This window comes from Zonotrichia albicollis, chromosome Z (assembly GCF_047830755.1).
Source record: "Zonotrichia albicollis isolate bZonAlb1 chromosome Z, bZonAlb1.hap1, whole genome shotgun sequence".
NCBI lineage: Eukaryota > Metazoa > Chordata > Aves > Passeriformes > Passerellidae > Zonotrichia > Zonotrichia albicollis.
Window position 1 is genome coordinate 65,670,545 of NC_133860.1, and position 17,202 is coordinate 65,687,746.

A 17,202-nucleotide genomic window follows, 5' to 3' on the forward strand; every position below is an offset into this window, starting at 1 on the left:
ACAAAAGTCAGTTTCCAAATGAAAACACATTTTCGTGATGTCCAGTTATTTTCCAAAAAAGAGAAGTAATTTTTGTGTTTAGTACTGCAAGTACTTCAGCCAGGTTTGTGCACTGAACGACCTACTGAAAAAGGGCTTGATTTGGATTTACATCTTGTTAGTAATTTAATCATTAAAGGTGGACAATTAACTTGCTGCTCCGTCTTGAAAGACATCTCGTTTTCCACTCACAGAATATCATTTTTTTGTGAGCTTTATGCATCTGTTTCTGTGTGTGAGAAATGAGAGCGAATTCATCTCAGTTTTAAAATGCCACTTAAATTCCTGACAGAGAGTGGATGCGATGTTAGAGTGCCACTTCCGATGAAGTGGCGCTTCCCACTTGACGGCCAGTTAGTGGAGTACTCGTGTTAAACATCATTCAATACACAGGTAAGCGCTGCGCTTCACATGCGGCCATCAGACTGCTGTATTTACGCACACATCACTAATCTTTTGTGGCAGTTTGTGCTGAAACCGTAACAACTTCCAAGCAGACCACCCACCTTGCAGTGCAGGAATGCATTTTGCACAATTGACAGACCTTTGAGTTGTTTCCTTTCTTTTTTTTTCCTTCTTTCTTTTTTTTTTTTTTCTTTTTAAAACCTGTTCCTCTGAATCTGCCGTTCAAAGAACAATAGACACAAATAATCGCAGCAACGTTGTGTTTTCTGTGTGTTCATGCTGCTGACAAAAGATCAAGACTAAAATAAGAGATTTTTGCCTCTGTAGAAGTTGAAACTGATGAGGCTTACTCCCGCTGTAAGTCACACTGTGCAGTTTTGAATGAGACAGCCAGCTTCTGGCTAGTTCTTTCCTCTTATTTCTATAAAACTGAAAGGAGGCAGCCCTGAGAGAACAGCAACTGAGGAGAAAGCTGCTGCACTGCTGAATTAACCCAAATCATAGCTATGTCGCTCTGGAGTCACACGTCCATGGCTTCTCCGTGCTTTAGAACTGCCACCCAGCATGGCAATGCAGTGCAGGCTCTGTCCCATCCTTAGCAGGGCCTCCAGCAGCATCGGGCTGCCTGGGCTGGGACCTGTGCTGTGCCAAAGGCTGTGGCTGGGCTAGGGATAGTCAGCACAGAGTCTCTGCCACATTAGAGATGGCTCTGCTGGCCTGATGCTGCTCCAAAATGTCCATTCATTCATCCAGATCAGTACTTTATGTCTATTTTGGCTCTTGTTTGTTGAAGCATGTTTCTCAGACCTTCCTACTGACATTTTAAAAGGTTAGCAAACAGATAAGCAAAATGCATCCTTTCTGTGTGTGCCACAGGGCAAACAGTGTAATCTTTCTGTAAAAAACTTAGTAAGGTGTATCCTTCTGTAACTTTAGCAGCACAGAAGACCTCCAGAAGTCATGGGCATATACTTTGGGGTTCTCCAGCTGCCAGCGATATCTATCCCTTCAGTGACCTCTGTGTTGGGAGTGTCTGACACCACCAGCGAAGACAGCTGCTGGCAAGATGGTACAAGACCATACAAAAGATTAGGGGCACAGTTCTAGTAAATATCTCTGGATACCTTACAGAAGCAAGGAACCAATCAGTTAAGCAGAGCCTCAACTGGGTGTCTTCTTGCTGGTTTACAGGACTCTAAAGCACTTGAAATCCTTACATTAAAATCACAGAATGGGTCAGGTTACAAGAGAGCAACCTTGACTGGTCAAACATCCCTGCTCAGGCAGGGTCATCCCAGAACACATGGCAAAGGATTTTATTCACACAGTTCTTGAGTATCTCTGGTGAGGGAGACACCACAACCTTCTATTATCTTCTATAGAACATGGCTTCATGGTGGAGTGTCATGCATATATTTTCTCTATATTTTCTCTCTTCATACAGCAGCTCAGCTGATTAGCAGCGTATAGTCCAGCTTATGAGAAGACATAGACAACCACCCATGATGAGTTTAATGTAAGTTTAAAGTGTAGCCTTTCTTAAATTTTGGAGACCTCATTATATGGAGAGTGTCTATAGAACCAGTATCACTGATCAAGACTCCCTTTCTCATGCAGAAATTTTGTGCAGGCCAAAAACCAGAAGTTGGACTGTTTTTTCAAAAACCAGTATTTGTGAGTGTCCGGTAGACTGTTGGAAGAGTAATGCTGTGTAATGCAGCAATAACCTCTGATGGCACAGTCAATATGCATGCATCCTGAAAGGCAGCCACGATGTGTGCAAACCTATTTTTGCTTGTACAACCAGTGAATCCAAAGTGACCTAGAAGCTGCAAAACCTTGGTTCGTGATTCCTGTGGGTCAGCTGCTTTTGCTCAGACAGTCCTGTGTGTTCTTGGCACATGTGTAAAATCCCCCTGTATGTGCTCAGTAAACCCAGGGTGTGTATGTGGTGCTCACTGCGGAACTGCTGCACAACACGAATCTGTTGAGACGTCATCTGGTAGAAATACGGCAGCCATATAAAGAAGTGTTAGTGATTATTATGTTATTACTCCCAACTCAGAGCCTGACTGAGGATGAAAAAATCATGTGTCAGATTTATGCTTGAGGCATTTTGTCTCCAGCCACAGCCATGTTAAGAATCTTTTGCAAGATAACCACATTTGACCACCATTGTGAGGCTGCAGTCTACACATTGCTAGATCAGTTTGAATTACTTCTGGGCCCTCCAGCTGCACAGGAAGAGCATGTGATTTGAGTTTCTTTATTGCAAAAGGATACAGCAAATATACCTTAGTGTGCCTGCTTGAGTAGTTAGATCTGGCCCCTCTCAGTATATTAATTGCTAAAGAATTGTGAATTTGTTTAGTAAATACCTGAGATGTGCCAGAAACTGGGGAAATAAAAAAGCAGAAAAAGAGGGGCATGCTTTGAATTGCTTTCATGCTTACACTTTTCAGTTGGTAAAGAAGCACATGGATGGCATCTCCACATTCCTCAAAGCCCTGTCAGAGGTCTGCTCTGCTTCCTAAGGTTTACTGGTAGTGACAGGAGATACTGTTCAGGACTTGTCAGTGTTGCAATAATTTACACTTCCTTTCCCTTCCCTTCCACCAAGAAGAGCAAATTACAGACAGAAGGGGGAGAAAGAGGGATGGAAAAGTAATATTGTTGTTATTACTGAGAAGGTAGAGCACATTTTTTGAAGGGATTCAGCTAAGCTGGAGATCTGAATTTCATGTGCATATCATGCCACTTTTGTTAACTCCAAGAAGTGTCTCTCTAAAGTGATTCATTTGCTCACTTCTTGCAGCCATGCAAAAATCCAGACTTCTCATCAAAGCTGGTATTTTAAATGTCCATGAGATTGTTACATAGAGTCCATGGGAGACTGCTACAAATTATTTGGATTTGTGTCTTAGGAAGGGCTGAATCACAGGAGCTGCCTGTTTTTCTCCCGTAGGGGTAAACTGAGCTGCTTTCCATTGTCCCCCTGATTCCATGTAGAACAACAGGCAAATTGCCTGTTTTCTGAGCCAAGTTCCACCGGGCAGTGGAAATGGTGCTGAACAATCTGGTGTACCTGTTCCCCACATAATGTGTCACTGAGCTTGGGGAGAACTGGTAGAGATGCTTTTGTTTAATTAGACACAAGAGGGATGGCTTCTGTTTTGTTCAAAACTTTAAAGTATTCCCCAGAGGCCACCACATGAAGGCTGCTGCATGCAGTATTCCAAGGATGATTTTTATTGGCTTCCTGCCCTTACCATGGACAAGGCAACAACTGTGACATTTGTGGCAATCACTGCTACACACAGTTCTTCAATGAGACAGTCAGAAATGTGGCTAAAGGTGTTTCAGCATATGTGCCAGGTACAGCTGCTCCCTTGTGCAGATCCTGCAGGGCAGGCAGCAGCACAGAGGTGCTCTGTGAGTCACGCAGGGGATGGCCGAGCACTGAACCACCCATGAAGTCTGTGAGGTGCTGTCATGATCACACATGGAGGACGTTGTTCCCCTGTCAATAGCACTTATGTTTTTGATTAAGTGTGGATGATCAATTCTGTCTTGCAAGGCTGGTCATGCTGGATGGAATATGTTTCCAAAAATCTGACAGAGATTTGTGTCAGGAGACATCTTCTGGAAGTATTCAATACAAGCCTGAGTGCCCAGCAGAGCTCACTACAGGGCTTACACTAGGTCAGGGGGCTCAGGCCCTCATCTGCTTGAGTGCTTGGTACTTTCAAGCACAGAGATTCCCACCACCTTTCTGCAGCTTGTCCCAGGCCTGTACTGCTCTCAAGGCAAGTTTTCTCCTCACATCCAAATCCTTTTGCAACTTGTGCCTCTTCTGCAGGGCCTTCTATGCTGTGACTGGTCACCTCGGCAAAGAGTCTGCATTTACCCTCCCTGTAATGCCCTACAGGCAGTGGGAGGCTGTAATTACACCCCTCCTCAGATGTCTCCTTTCCATGCTAAGCAGAGTAAGTTTTGCAGAATGGACTGAGTCGCGAACATCTCTTCAACACAATCAAGAGTAAGGTAGCCTCCAGTCAGGAGCTGTCAGCAGGTAATGTGAAGGACAGGGCACATATTCCTTAGAAGGCACAAGGCAATGTGCTGATTGAAAGTTGCCATTGCCAGTTTTCAGTGATGGAGTAATTAGTAATGCACAGGGATAAAGTGGGGCAACAAGAATAAAGAGGAAACAAATGAAACTAGCAGACTAGCTAGATACACAGTTCAGCTGAGTCCAATTCTCAGTGAATTGTTCACCGTGGCTGGCTGCTCCAGGAGAGGGTCTCATGTTCTTCCTTAGTGTTTTCTGGATCCTCCTTATCACAGCAATATTTGCTTTGGTGGATTTTGTCTTTTCCTGTAAATTTGTCCATCTCTTTCTGTGAATTTATCTTGTGGGTTTTAAATCCAGGCAAGACCACTGGGTCTACTATAACTAGCAATAATGGGTCACACAGCTGGAGTGTGTGTGGTAAGAAGAAATTAATCCTCTGGCTGAATGTGAAGCTGCCATCTGCTGGTTTCATTTGTTGCCTCTTTACTCTTGTACTGAGAGACACACGAGTACTTATTGCCTGTTGACCTTCTCCTTGCCTCTCAGTGCTGAGGGGATCTGCTTTCATGCTAGTCATCTCTTTTCTAGACCAACATGTCTTGATATTGTTGGCTATTTCCTACTTCTCATTATCCTCCCAATATATTTCTGTCCTTTTCCAGTTCTTCTATCTCCTTTCTGAGCCAGGGAGATAAAGGTTAAATATTACTCAGTTGGCATTGTGAGAGGCATGTGAAAGAGGAGATTTAAAAGTGTGTTTGGATAGGTTTAGCAAGGAGGAGAGAACTGGATCTTTGCTGATTGTTTATGTAATGTTTTTTCTGGTTGTCTGAGGGCTTCTCAATGATGTAGACAAAAATGCTGACCTGGCAAAGACTTAACCAGCACCACTGTCAGCTTATCTTTTGTCCAGGCCTCGGTCCTTTAGGCATCTTCAGTGAAGGTCCCAGTGATGTTGTGGCTATTTACATGTTGCCTGATTTTCTGCCTGCCAAGATGCACTTGGAAACAGAGACAGTCCCTCCCCCTGCCCCAAGGAGGAGAATTGTATTATGAGAGCATTTTTGAAGAAAAACTGCACCTTTTATTTAATTTCCCTCTTTTCTTTCCTGCTTACAATGGTCAAGAGTTGCTGCTGCAGGTGGCATCTGAAAACTCAGTAATTTGCTACAGGGAAGGGAGATGATTCAGGGCATTTCAGTGGCCTCTAAAGGCAGGGGCACGTATGAGAGCTACTCTACAGTGGGACGGGGAAGACTGGAAAGTAGAAGAGGCCCTTTAGAGGTGATGTGACCCATGAAGTGAAGGCTGCTGCAGAAACATCTGGCAGGAGAAGAAAGTTCTTGCAGCAGCTTGCAATGGACCCTGGAGGCCCCACAGCAGGTAACAAACACTGGAGTCATTCCCCCTGCAAGCAGTTTCATGTGAGGGTCACAGCAGAATCCTCAAGACCTGAAAGCAATTCAGGTCAAGGTAATACCACAGTTATTAAAGCAGCTGAATCTGTCAGTTTTACTGTAAGAAAATGGCTTCTTTGATATCCCTGAAATAAATGGAGCTACTGTATTTTCTGATTTGCCTTCTGCAAAGGAAATCGCTGAGCAGGGACACAGTGTTTGGTGAAAAAAGTGTTAAAATTCAGCTCAGGCTGAAAAGCACTCAGCTTTTAGATGGGTGAAGGCTGGCAGGATTTTCTATCTGCTTTCAGCATTTCTTAAATATTTGTAAATACACAGTTTTGGACTTGGCCTAGGAGTCAGCCCCCATTTTTCCTGGCACAGCCCAGAATTCAGAAGCTTATTATGTGAGGCTTGTGGCACCCAAGGCAAGAGCTGCTCTTTGTGCCGACATGTCTGTCCTAAAGTAAGCCATGGGCACTCAGAGGGGCAGGAGGAGAACAGATGAAGCAGTAGTCTGTTATTTTCTACTAGGAATGTTATGCTAGTAAGATGTCCTATGCTTTTTACAGAATTATACTCTCTTGCTGTTAGAATAATTTCTCCTTCAAAGTCATAAAATACTGCTGGCAAGGAAAAACTCTGCTCTAAGAATAGCCCAGAAATCAGCAAACAGCAAATTTTTATGTAAACCATTTTCTCAAACCATTTTCTCTGGTGCCTTTCCCTGGGAGCTACCCCCACAATTCAAAGTACAGCCATTATGGTGACACTTTGGGTACACATACAACAATAGGACAGCTCTGCAGTGAAATGAGATATGCATCACCTTTGATAAGAGAAGACTTGCAGGTATGCAGCTTTGGCCTTAAATCCCCAATACCTGTCCTTTCCCATCCCCCACTTTTGCTTCATGACCAAAAACTTCACCTAAATACAAGCTTTGTGCTTTCCTTTAACTCTCCCCCAGTCCTGCAGGGGATCCTCTACTTATGAAAGCTTCTTTCAGTGGCTGCATATCAAAGGAAATGTTTTAACAAACACAAAGGACAGACAAAAGTTTTGTGCCCCCTTGTTATTCCCTGCAGCAAATGCATGACTACTGGGGGGATCAAGTTGTTTTCTTGATCAAGGAGTCATTGGAGATTAACCTTCTCTCAAAGTCCTGGGAGGACAAAGCTCCTTTTCCTGGCAGCAATTGAAACACATGCCATGAGATGAAACACTGGGGTAGGTGGCACCCAGACTCTCAGGGCTGGAGGAAAGCTGCCTGGTGCAGGGAGACACTGTTCGTGCAACCTCTGCAACTGTCCAACTCTCTGAGCATTGTGGCAGTAGCTGTGCCACCTCTTTTCAGTCTGGGGAGATTGCTGGGGTGGAATCAGCCCCATTTGGCAGGGTATGGGTGTTTTATATTGTGGCAGGACCTGGGTTCTGGCCTGACTATACCACCACCATTACTTCAATGTGCTGTCCCTCTCTGTGCTTGCCACTGCTTTGGCTCAGACACTCCTAAACAATACCCAGGCCTGGGAGCACCTTTGGGAAACTCCTGGAACAATCCTCACCTATATCCCTTCAAAGTCAGACCCATTTCAATCACACAGAAGGTCCCAATCACACAGGTGTCCCACCAGACTACCTGAATTCCTAGCCCTTGGGCACTGCCCTTCCTTCCAGTGACAGAACCCTTCCCCTAAGTAGCAATGCTGTCAAAAAATGTAGTGTGAGTGTCTATACATTCTCAGGAGAGAGGTTGTTAGGAGGGGTACCCCAAAGCCAGCATCACACAGCAGCTAGGACATGTTCCTGACAGGCTGTGGGGAACAGACCTACACCAGTGTGTTGGTGACACTGGAACTCCATGGCGTGCTGGGGTGCATCTTCCAGGGCTATCCTGGAGCTGGCTGACAGTCTCTACCCCTGCTACCCCCCAGTCTGCTTTCCATCACAGGGGCTTTAGCCACCAAAGGGAAAGAAGTCTGGAGGCTTCATGCCCCTGCCCAGGTAAGGCCAGCTGTGGTGCCTTCTGTAGATGTAAGACCTGCCATGCAGACCATCCAGCTCCCAGACAGCTTCAGCTCTTGTGCTGGGTAGCGAAGCTCTTGGGAATATGCAGGAAATCTAAGAGTAAGTTATTGACTGTGAAAACAGGCCAGTCTGCTGGCAGCCCCAAAACCCCTCTAGATTTAAGGAATAGCACTGTGCAGGACTGGTATGGTGGGCTGCTTGGGAAAGCATAGATCCTCTTTAGCTATGTCCAGCAAAGAGAATGGAACTGGAAACTAAATAGAAAGGGAATTTGGGTCACCAAGGAAGAAAAAGGGCAAAGGAGGGTGTTTATTTCTTTGATATTCTGCTCTTTGCTCCTTCTGAGAAAAATGTTCATGAGAGTCATTCTGCTGCACTGATGCAGCCAGGTTTTCATCACAGCATCCGTGAAGGAGGAGCAGACAATTCTCAACCTGTCTGATTGCTGCTGTGGGCACAGTTTGTACTTGCTTCATTTTTGCCTCTCTCATTGTTTCATGGTTCATTTGGCTGGACTCTTCATACAAAATAACATGTTAGACAGGCTCAGTACTGGGAGTATTGTGGGAAGGCAGGAGCTGTCTGTGGAAGGGATGGGCAAAGGGATTCTGCTTTCAGCATCCATCCCAACTGCTGATGAAGCAATTGTGCATGTTGGCCTTGTCAAACCATTTACAGTATAATAATAATGTTTCACGTCAAAGAAACACACCTATGAAACCAAATCTTTCTGGCCAGTGGCTCTACCCACAAGCTTTCTGCACTGTGTCCTACCAGCTTATTCCAACACTTTGCTTCATGTTAAACAAGGAAGAGTGAAATTAGCATGTGCTTGATGTTTTAGTTGGAAAAATTTAGTTACAAATGACTGGAAAAGATATTTCCCGTTCATTTTTGGTCCCCTTTCTGCAGTGCACGTGTAACAAACCCAAAGATGAGAAGCTTCTTTTTGAAAAGAGCACAGGCAAGTGCCTCAGCTGCAACAGGGCACTGAAATGTGTGCGTGGGGTTGAGGGAAGGGAAAGGGTAAGGCCTGAGCGGAGGCTGGACCAAGAGATAAAGCAGAGATAAGGTCTCTGCAGCTTTCTTCTCCCAGCACTGTTACTCCCTGGGCAGCCCCCTGTGGCTCCAAAGGTTCATTAGCGGCCCCCTCGAAGTGAGGGGACTGTAGAGTGGCCGGGGGAGAATGGCACTGCCCCCCACCACTGTGGTGCATCTCCATCCTGCCCTCCTTCTGAACATCTGGGACTGGGGACGCTGGGGTGGGAGGCAGCCTCGGGATCTGCATCCCTGTCTTGGCTGAGCCTGCTGCCAGAGAGGATCAGGACAGGCTCTTCTGGGTGTGATGGCAGACCACAGAAAGCAGGGACTGGAGCTAGCAAAAGAAAAGCAAAGGGCAAACAACTTAGTTTTTTTTTTTACAGTGGAAAAAATGGGCTGGGGTCTTTTAAACTTGTATCTCATGTCCAAAATTTCATTAAGTTCTGGCTCTAAAAGCCTCACAGCAGACAATGGTAGTGGCTGAGTGAGAGGATGCTCAGACCCCTGCCGAGTTCACAGACATGCAAAATAGGCCCTCTTTCAGTTACTCCAAAGGCTATGAAGCTCAGAAATGCTTTGTCCCCAAATCAAACAACTGTAAAATCCACACCTGAGGGTCATAAAAAGAGTGGAAAAATTTAGATTAGAAGAGGATCATAATGAGGTCCCCAGTCCCACCCCCTGATCAAAGCATGACTGACTAAAGTGAGGGCAGGTTGCCTTGTCAACTCTAGAATATGTCCCCAGATAGAGGTCCCATCACCTCTTATCAGGGCCTTGTCTCCATCAATGGTGCACAGAATTTTTTGCTTATATCCAGTTAGAAGTTCCCCTGTTGCAGCTCATGCCTATTGTCTCACCATCTCCTCATGCACCTCAGAGAAGAGGTGCCTCTTGCTCAAGTGGCTGACTCTTGCTCACGAGCTGACTAAAAATTGTAGCCCACTGTAGCCTTTTCCTCAGGCTGAAGATAGTTTCCTTCACTTCTTCCCATAATGTCCTGTACTCCCATCCCTGGGACATCTGTGTGATCCTGTGTTTGAACTCCTCAGTTTATCAATATCTCCCATTTCTTGGGGAACCCAAAACTTTTCTTTGAAATTCCAGATGCGCTGAGCAGAGGGGCATAGCCCCTGTGTGCAGGGTTTGGGTATGCTTTGTGCTAGGCAGTCTCTAAGGCATGTGCTGATGTTGTCTTTTGCTGCTGGGTCTGGGAGCTGTGTGGGAAGTGATGGCACATGTTCACAGCGCATGCCTTCTGCTGCTGAAAGCTGTCTAGGGCACACAGGAACACTGGAGCATGCTCCTGTACAGTGGCAGGACAATGCCTCAGAGCTCTTGTTGTTTGCTCTATGAATTTTGAGAGTTCTCTATGAACGTCTAGCTGCACAAGGCTATGTTTCTTGCCCAATTCATATATTCTGTCTTACACTCATACATGAACTAATACTGTTTTTTAGAAATCCTCTGTGCAAGTCCAATATGCCTGACATACTGCCATTCTCTCTGTGTTTAGAAACATTTCTTAAAGACTTTGTATTATTTGATGTGTACATTGTTTCACTCTATGTTTTTTGCATTTGCTAGCTGGCATTTATTTACAGAACAGAACACAAGTACTTTTGACAAGAACATTTAGTGACTGGTTTCAGAAAGATGAGGCAGGGCTCGCCTTATAGACATTTTTAGACCTGTTTAGGAAAGGTTGTGGGGAACAAATAGCTGCACCTACATTTTTCTGTTTTCCACTGGTTTTATTGGTTTATTAAATTTGACTGACTCTTAATAGGCACAGGAGCACACTGGAGTCTGCTCCCAGCTTTCAGTCGGTCTTCCTCAGAGAAATACAGCTTGAGGCGGCGTGAGGAGCAGCAGGAGCAGTGGTGTAGTCAGCCCTCTGTTTAAACAACAGGCGCTGTACCAGAGTCAGGGATTTTGTTTATGGCACAGGTTTTGCACCAGCATAGGTGCCTCTTCAACTTATGTGCAGGAAAGATGGTTTTCTTGCTTCATTCCATTGTGACAGCCAGGTTGTTGGAGGAGGTTAAAACAGCGTTCAGATGAGAGACTTGCCTTCTTATACAGCTTTCAGTTCACCTGAAAAAAAACATATATATGTATTCAGCTTTATACATTTATCTTTATATATACAATAGTTTTCACCTGTTACCTGTTTATGCAGTGATATCAGGCATGGAAGACACAAGGTTCCAGAAGATTAATCTGTCTCTGAGAAGCAAGATCTTCTTACCATGAGTAAAATAAAAAATAAACCCAAAAAGGATCAAGTTCCTTGCTTCTCTCCATCTACCATAAGATTTTTTTTCTTTAATGCAGAAAAGAATTTCTTTTCTAACAGAAATAACAAAGAGATTTGACTCATCACTCTAAAACCAGGAAGTGCTCCTGTAAGCTGCTATCTGACTAAATTCTGTACACTGCAAAGCAAGCTTGCATTTCCCCAAAGGTGATTGGAAGTGATCTTGCTGAGTTCTTTAGTATTAAAGTTGATGCATCTTTTCTTGCATCCAAGTTTTTTCAGGATTGCACATAGGACGCAGAGTTTAAGAGCAGCTTTATTTTAACCTTTTGGAAATCAATTACTTCTTGGTTATTTTCAAGCTTTTGAGTAGTCAGAATAGGAGATCACCCATCAATTCTCACTGAATAGATTTTCAGGAATGGCTGAAATCCCAGGACCTTATCTACTGAGCATTTGTAACAAGTTGATTCTTTTGCTTCCTTGTTCTTTGGCAGCGCCTTATATCTCTGAATGCCAGGAATACATCAGATGCCCTGAAGATGGTCATGTCAAGCTGTGTTTGTGTGTTTGGGGTAGTTCATTCTTGTATAAGCAGGCTTCACAAATAAAGAAAAGGCATCTAGGGTGAACTCCACAAAAATGCAGCTTCCCAGAAGAGTGAGCACTTACATGTAATTGCTTGTAGTTAAATTAGATGAGTGTCTTCCCTTTGTAATGTAATACATGCACAGCCATATCTGATTGTGACATTATGCCCCATATTTCCTTCTTCGAAACAGTAGCAAACTGAAAGGCAAGGTATTATCTTATAATAGTGAATTTTTAATAAATAATCACAGAATCATAGAATGGTTTATGTTGGAAGGGACTTTAAAGATCATCTAGTTCTAATCCCCCTGTCATGGTCAAGAACACCTTCCACTAAACCAAGTTGCTCAGAGCTTCTTGTAACCTGGTCTCGAACACTTCTACGGATGAGGCACCCATAACTTCTCTGGGTAACCTGTTGCCTCACTACCATCATAGCAAAGGATTTCTTACTAAAAACTAATCTAAATCTCTCACTCTGAAGCCATTATCCCTTGTCCTGTCACTAGATGTCCTTGTAAGAAGTCCCTCTCCAGCTCTCACATAGGCTCCTCGGGTACTGGAAGGCTGCGATTAGGTCACTGCAAAGTCTTTTCTTTTCTAGACTGAATAAACTCTATTCTCTCAGTCATTCCTCACAGGAAAGGTGCTTCAGCTGATCATCTTGGTGTCCCTCCTCTGGACCCACTCCAGCAGTTCCATGTCCTTCCTGTGCTGGGAGCCCAGAGCTGGATGCAGGTTCCAGGTGGGCTCTCCCCAGAGCAGAGCAGAGAGGCAGAATCCCCTCCCTGCCCTGCTGCCCACGCTGCTCTGGATGCAGCCCAGGACACGTTTGGCTCTCTGGGCTGGGAGTGCCCATGGCTGGGTCATGTCCAGCCTCTCACCCACCAGCACCCCCAAGTCCTTCTCGCAGGGCTGCTCTCCATCTGCTCATGCCCAGCCTGTCCCCTGATACTGGGGGTTGTCCTGGCCCAGGTGCAGCACCGTGAGCTTGGCCTTGTTGATCCTCATGGGATACCTGTGGGCTCCTTCTTGAGCTTGTGCAGATCCCTCTGGACAGCATCCTGTCCTTTAGGAATGTCAGCTGCACCACACAGCTTGGTGTCATCTGCAGACTTGATGAGGGTGCACTCAACCCCTTTGTCTGTGTCATTAATGAAGGTATTAAATAACACTGGTCCCAATACAGACCCTTGAGGACACCACCTATCACCCTGAATTCCATTGGGACTCTGAGGTCTTGGCCAATGCTCTCTGGATATGATGGTCTAACCACTTTCTTAAGTGTCTAGCAGTCCATCCATTAAAACCATCTCTCTCCAGTTTAAAGATAAGGATGTTGTGGGGAACCATGTCAAAGATTTTATTGAAGTCCTGATAAATGTTATCTATAGCCCTTCCCTTGTCCACTGACAGAGTCAATGGAGTCACTCTATCATGAAATGCCACCAGGTGTTCAAGACAGGACCTGAAGTTTAAATTCATTTTCCTCCAAATCTTTGGGTTCAAATGTCATGTTTTCTCAACCACAAGTTGAAAGCTGAAATCCTTATGTACTCCCATGTCCATGGAACCATGGCTTGTAGAAAAGTATAGAGCACTATAAGACTCCAAGAAATCCATCAGAGCTCATGGCAGCACACCCTGCACTGCTGGCTTCCACAACACTGGAGCACATCTTGGTTTATGGATGCCTAATTGGACCAAGCCCCACTGAGAGTTACTCAGCTTATGAGATGTGCACCAGCATCAGCAGGGGGACATGTGGGAAAGCATGCTTTTCAAGTGATCCTGACTGCAGTCAGGCTCCAGGTGTAACTGTCAAGGTCATCCCTGTCCTTCCTGAGGTGCAGACATCCCACTGGGGAGGGAGGGGAAATGCACTGATGATGGCCCAGTGCGAAAGGTTCACAAGTGTCCCGCAGAAAGGGGCTGACCTGCAACCCTGATCTCTTGCTGCAAAATCATGAACTGTCCTTTGGTACTTCTTGCTCTGACTTTTGCATATTGGATTCTGCGCATCAAGGAAAACTTCACTGCTGTTTGGATGAACTTTCCAGATCGACATCAAAAATCTGTAAGGATTTTTCCTGAAGATTATGTTGGCTACACAGTGAAGAAATATCTTTTGTCATGCCTTTTTGCCATATTTTTGTTATGATAATAACCTGATGATAATTAGATGGACCTTGTGGGCTCTTCAGGACCTGAAGATAACTTCTCAATCCAGGAACGTGCCTCTGTCTCTGGTCTAGCAATATTATTGGCATGTTCTAAGAAAATATTTCCCATGGGTTTTGAATTAAAATTTGCCTTTATATAGAGAGGAATGTAATGCTTATCTCTCAACTTTAACAATTCCATAATCATACCAGTCACACCAGTCTCTATGACTTTTTGCATCTCAGCCTAATTGTTGTGAAAATGCTCACATTTACATGCCTGAGGAGATAACTAGGCAGGCAAAACCCAAATTCCAGGTGTTTGGTTGCAACTCTTTACCTCCTGGAGTTAAAGCCCAACTGGCTGTTTTGCATTGTGGTTACCAAATTGAGAAAGGATTGAATTCCCTGGTGCTTGAGATCCTCAGTGTGTATGTACCCCAAACAGGCTTTCCAGAAGTGCTCAGCCTCAAAGCTCTGAAGCCATTGTAAGTAATGGTCTGCCATACACCGAAATAAAATATTACTCTGGCAGAAAAAAAACATGGAATAGTAAAACTTCTGGGCTCACAAACCAGACCAGCATACTGTCCTGAAGATGGTCAAGGGAAAATACCATTTCAGCTTGACTTTTGAAATTTACATAAAGAATGGGTGGGTTTAGGTACTCTAAGGTAATGTTGTGAGTTTTTTTAAATACATATCCAACTAAGTATCTGTTATTTTATGCATTTTTAGCTTTATGGGAGGATTGGTTTATATGAACACCAGAAAGGTACTAACACTTTTTCCATCAGTGTTAATCCTGTTACACAGTAAGATGGGATGGCTACCTGCTATGTTGGACTTGCCAGGAGTGCAGAGCAAATTCTAAGTGCCTTTCTAAGTAATCCTCTCTGTGCTGATAATGTGATTGATATGTTCTGGACTGTTTTGTTTATGAGACACATATAGTATCAGAAATACAAAAGACTGTCAGAGGGAGTGGTAAAATTACCCTGGAATTACAGTCCTTCAAAATTCTAATAGTAAATGTGACTGCTCATTGCTTCGGAAATCGTTGGGCGTGATAAAGCTTTATGTGAACATTTTAAGTGTGCATAAAAGAATCTAAATGAGGGGGAAAGGGCGCAGCTCCCTAAATTTTTGGCTCAGAGTGTCCAGGACAGGATAGGGCATGTCCTGCTATTTTTCTGTATGGATAGATGTGAACTTGAAACTTAGGTCTTCAAAATTAAGGGGAGGGTGGGGCGAAAGGAGGAGGCATGCTTCCAGAGATAAGCAGAAGACATATTTCCAGTGCAACAATGAGGCCTGTTGCATGTGATAAATTTAATGTAACCCCAAAAGTTATCAAAGTCCACGTGCAGACACCGATCTGCGAGGCCAATAACTGAACGAGTCGTTACACCCCTCCTTGGCCAGGAGAGCTGATGGTGTCCCTGTTAGAGGGAGCTTGCAGGGAGTCTTGGTGAAGCAGCCACTGCCTCTCCCTATTTACCCTCCCACTTCTCCCTTTGCATGGCTCAGCGCTGTCTCCAGGTACTGCCAGCAGTGCCAAGCTCTGCTGCAGTTGCCAAACACAGGCACAGGGATGAGCCTGGGGGCCAGAACGGAGAAACAAGTAAAAGGTTAATCCAGATGTGATACACGGGATGTTGGTCCGTTCCTGGAAGGCAGGGATAAAGCCTCTCTGCTTTGCAGCTGAGAGCTGCATTTGCAGATGCGGCCCTCTCCAGGCAAAGGAGCTGTGTTTCTTATTCCTGAAGGGCTGAGTAGCGTTGAGTAGCAGGGATTCTTTTTTTCTTCCTACTGCCCAGCAGACTGCCGCCACAGCTTTTACATGCAGACGCTGCTTTTCATCAGCAGGGCAGTTATCACCGGGAGATGCAACATCAGAGCCACTCCACAGGAGCTCCACCTTAAATCGCCCCGAAAGCTGAAGCTGGGGCAGGATATGGCAGCTCCGTGCTAAGCTGGGTATTTTCTGCCTGCAAATGGCATGCTTCTGGTTTCAGGGTGGAGTTCCAAAGGTGGCTTCTGATCAGTAAAGCCTCTGTATCCTGTTGTCACTGATCTACTAAATAAGTATTCAACAGAGAGGTCTTTTGGTTTAGTAGGGGTATGCCACTCAAGATCTGTGTCTGCTGATGCCCCTCAGCTTTGCACCTCTCTCACCTCATTGCAGCTGAACCAGCAGAACTCAAATCTGTGACCCCAAAAGCAGAATTCAAAATTTTTGTACTCCTGAGAGGAGGGAGGAAAGCAAGTCAGGGAGGCTCATTGTGATGGCAGGTGCAATGCTCCTGCCTCATCCTTTTCACCGAAACGTTCTGCACTGTGATAGCATATACACTTGATTGATTTGGTAGCTAAAAAGGACTCAGTTTAAAATATGGGCCTGAACGCTCTGGAAAGCCACCTCTTTCCATCTCTCCTATACAGTAAGTAAATGAGCCAAACAAATCCAGGTCCTACCATTCCACGCAGTGGAAGAAGCAGAGATCAAAAGTTGATCCTGCGCCAACATTACTTTTTTTTTCTCTTCTGAGAACAATTGCAGATAAAAACTTCCCTTTTGCTATCTTATGGGTTTGAAATCTATTGTACCCATGCAGTGACTGAGCCAATTGTTTAATGTCATTAACCTGTGAACACTTTTACAAAAATCTGCTTCCTTTTTCAGCTGCAAAACTGGTAGGATACTGTGTCTAAGGTGACATAACTAAGAAAGTTCTCAAAGATAAGTGCTTGTTTTTGTTGTTTAGTTTGCAATGGAGTAATTCTAGATACAATTACATGTGTTTGTCTTTTTTAAATACGTGAAACCCACAGCCTTTATTTACTAGCAGAGATTCGAAACTATTCAGGCAGATCACACAGTGCTCACAGCTAGTTAAGGAAATAAAGGTGATTGAAGTGAGAAGCTGATAGAAAAAGCCTAGCTGAACGACCCTCTTCAGGAGGAAGGTGATGATGGGTGTTTTCAGAAACTTCTGTAAAGGATCCTTTGAAATACTGATTGAGAGGATAAGTATTGCTTCCTGCTCAGTAAGCACCAGAATGAACACAATAATGATTTACAGAAAAGGCCAAATACAGAGGTATCATCTTCTCTTTTATTCAGCTTTTATTGTGGTGTAAAAACAATTCCAGATATATTTCCTGGAAAGTAAAAATAAAAGTTTTCATATATACAGT

General features: G+C 44.4%; 1 long non-coding RNA gene across 2 annotated transcripts in view; it reads right to left on the minus strand.

The window, feature by feature from the left end:
* Window positions 1-10,576: 10,576 nt before the first annotated feature.
* Window positions 10,577-17,202, minus strand: part of LOC113459993 (uncharacterized) — a 30,098-nt gene continuing 23,472 nt past the window's right edge. For both annotated transcript variants that reach the window (XR_003381613.2, XR_003381615.2), the window contains exon 3: window positions 10,577-11,085. This is a non-coding gene — a long non-coding RNA (uncharacterized LOC113459993). The remainder of the gene's footprint in view (window positions 11,086-17,202) is intronic.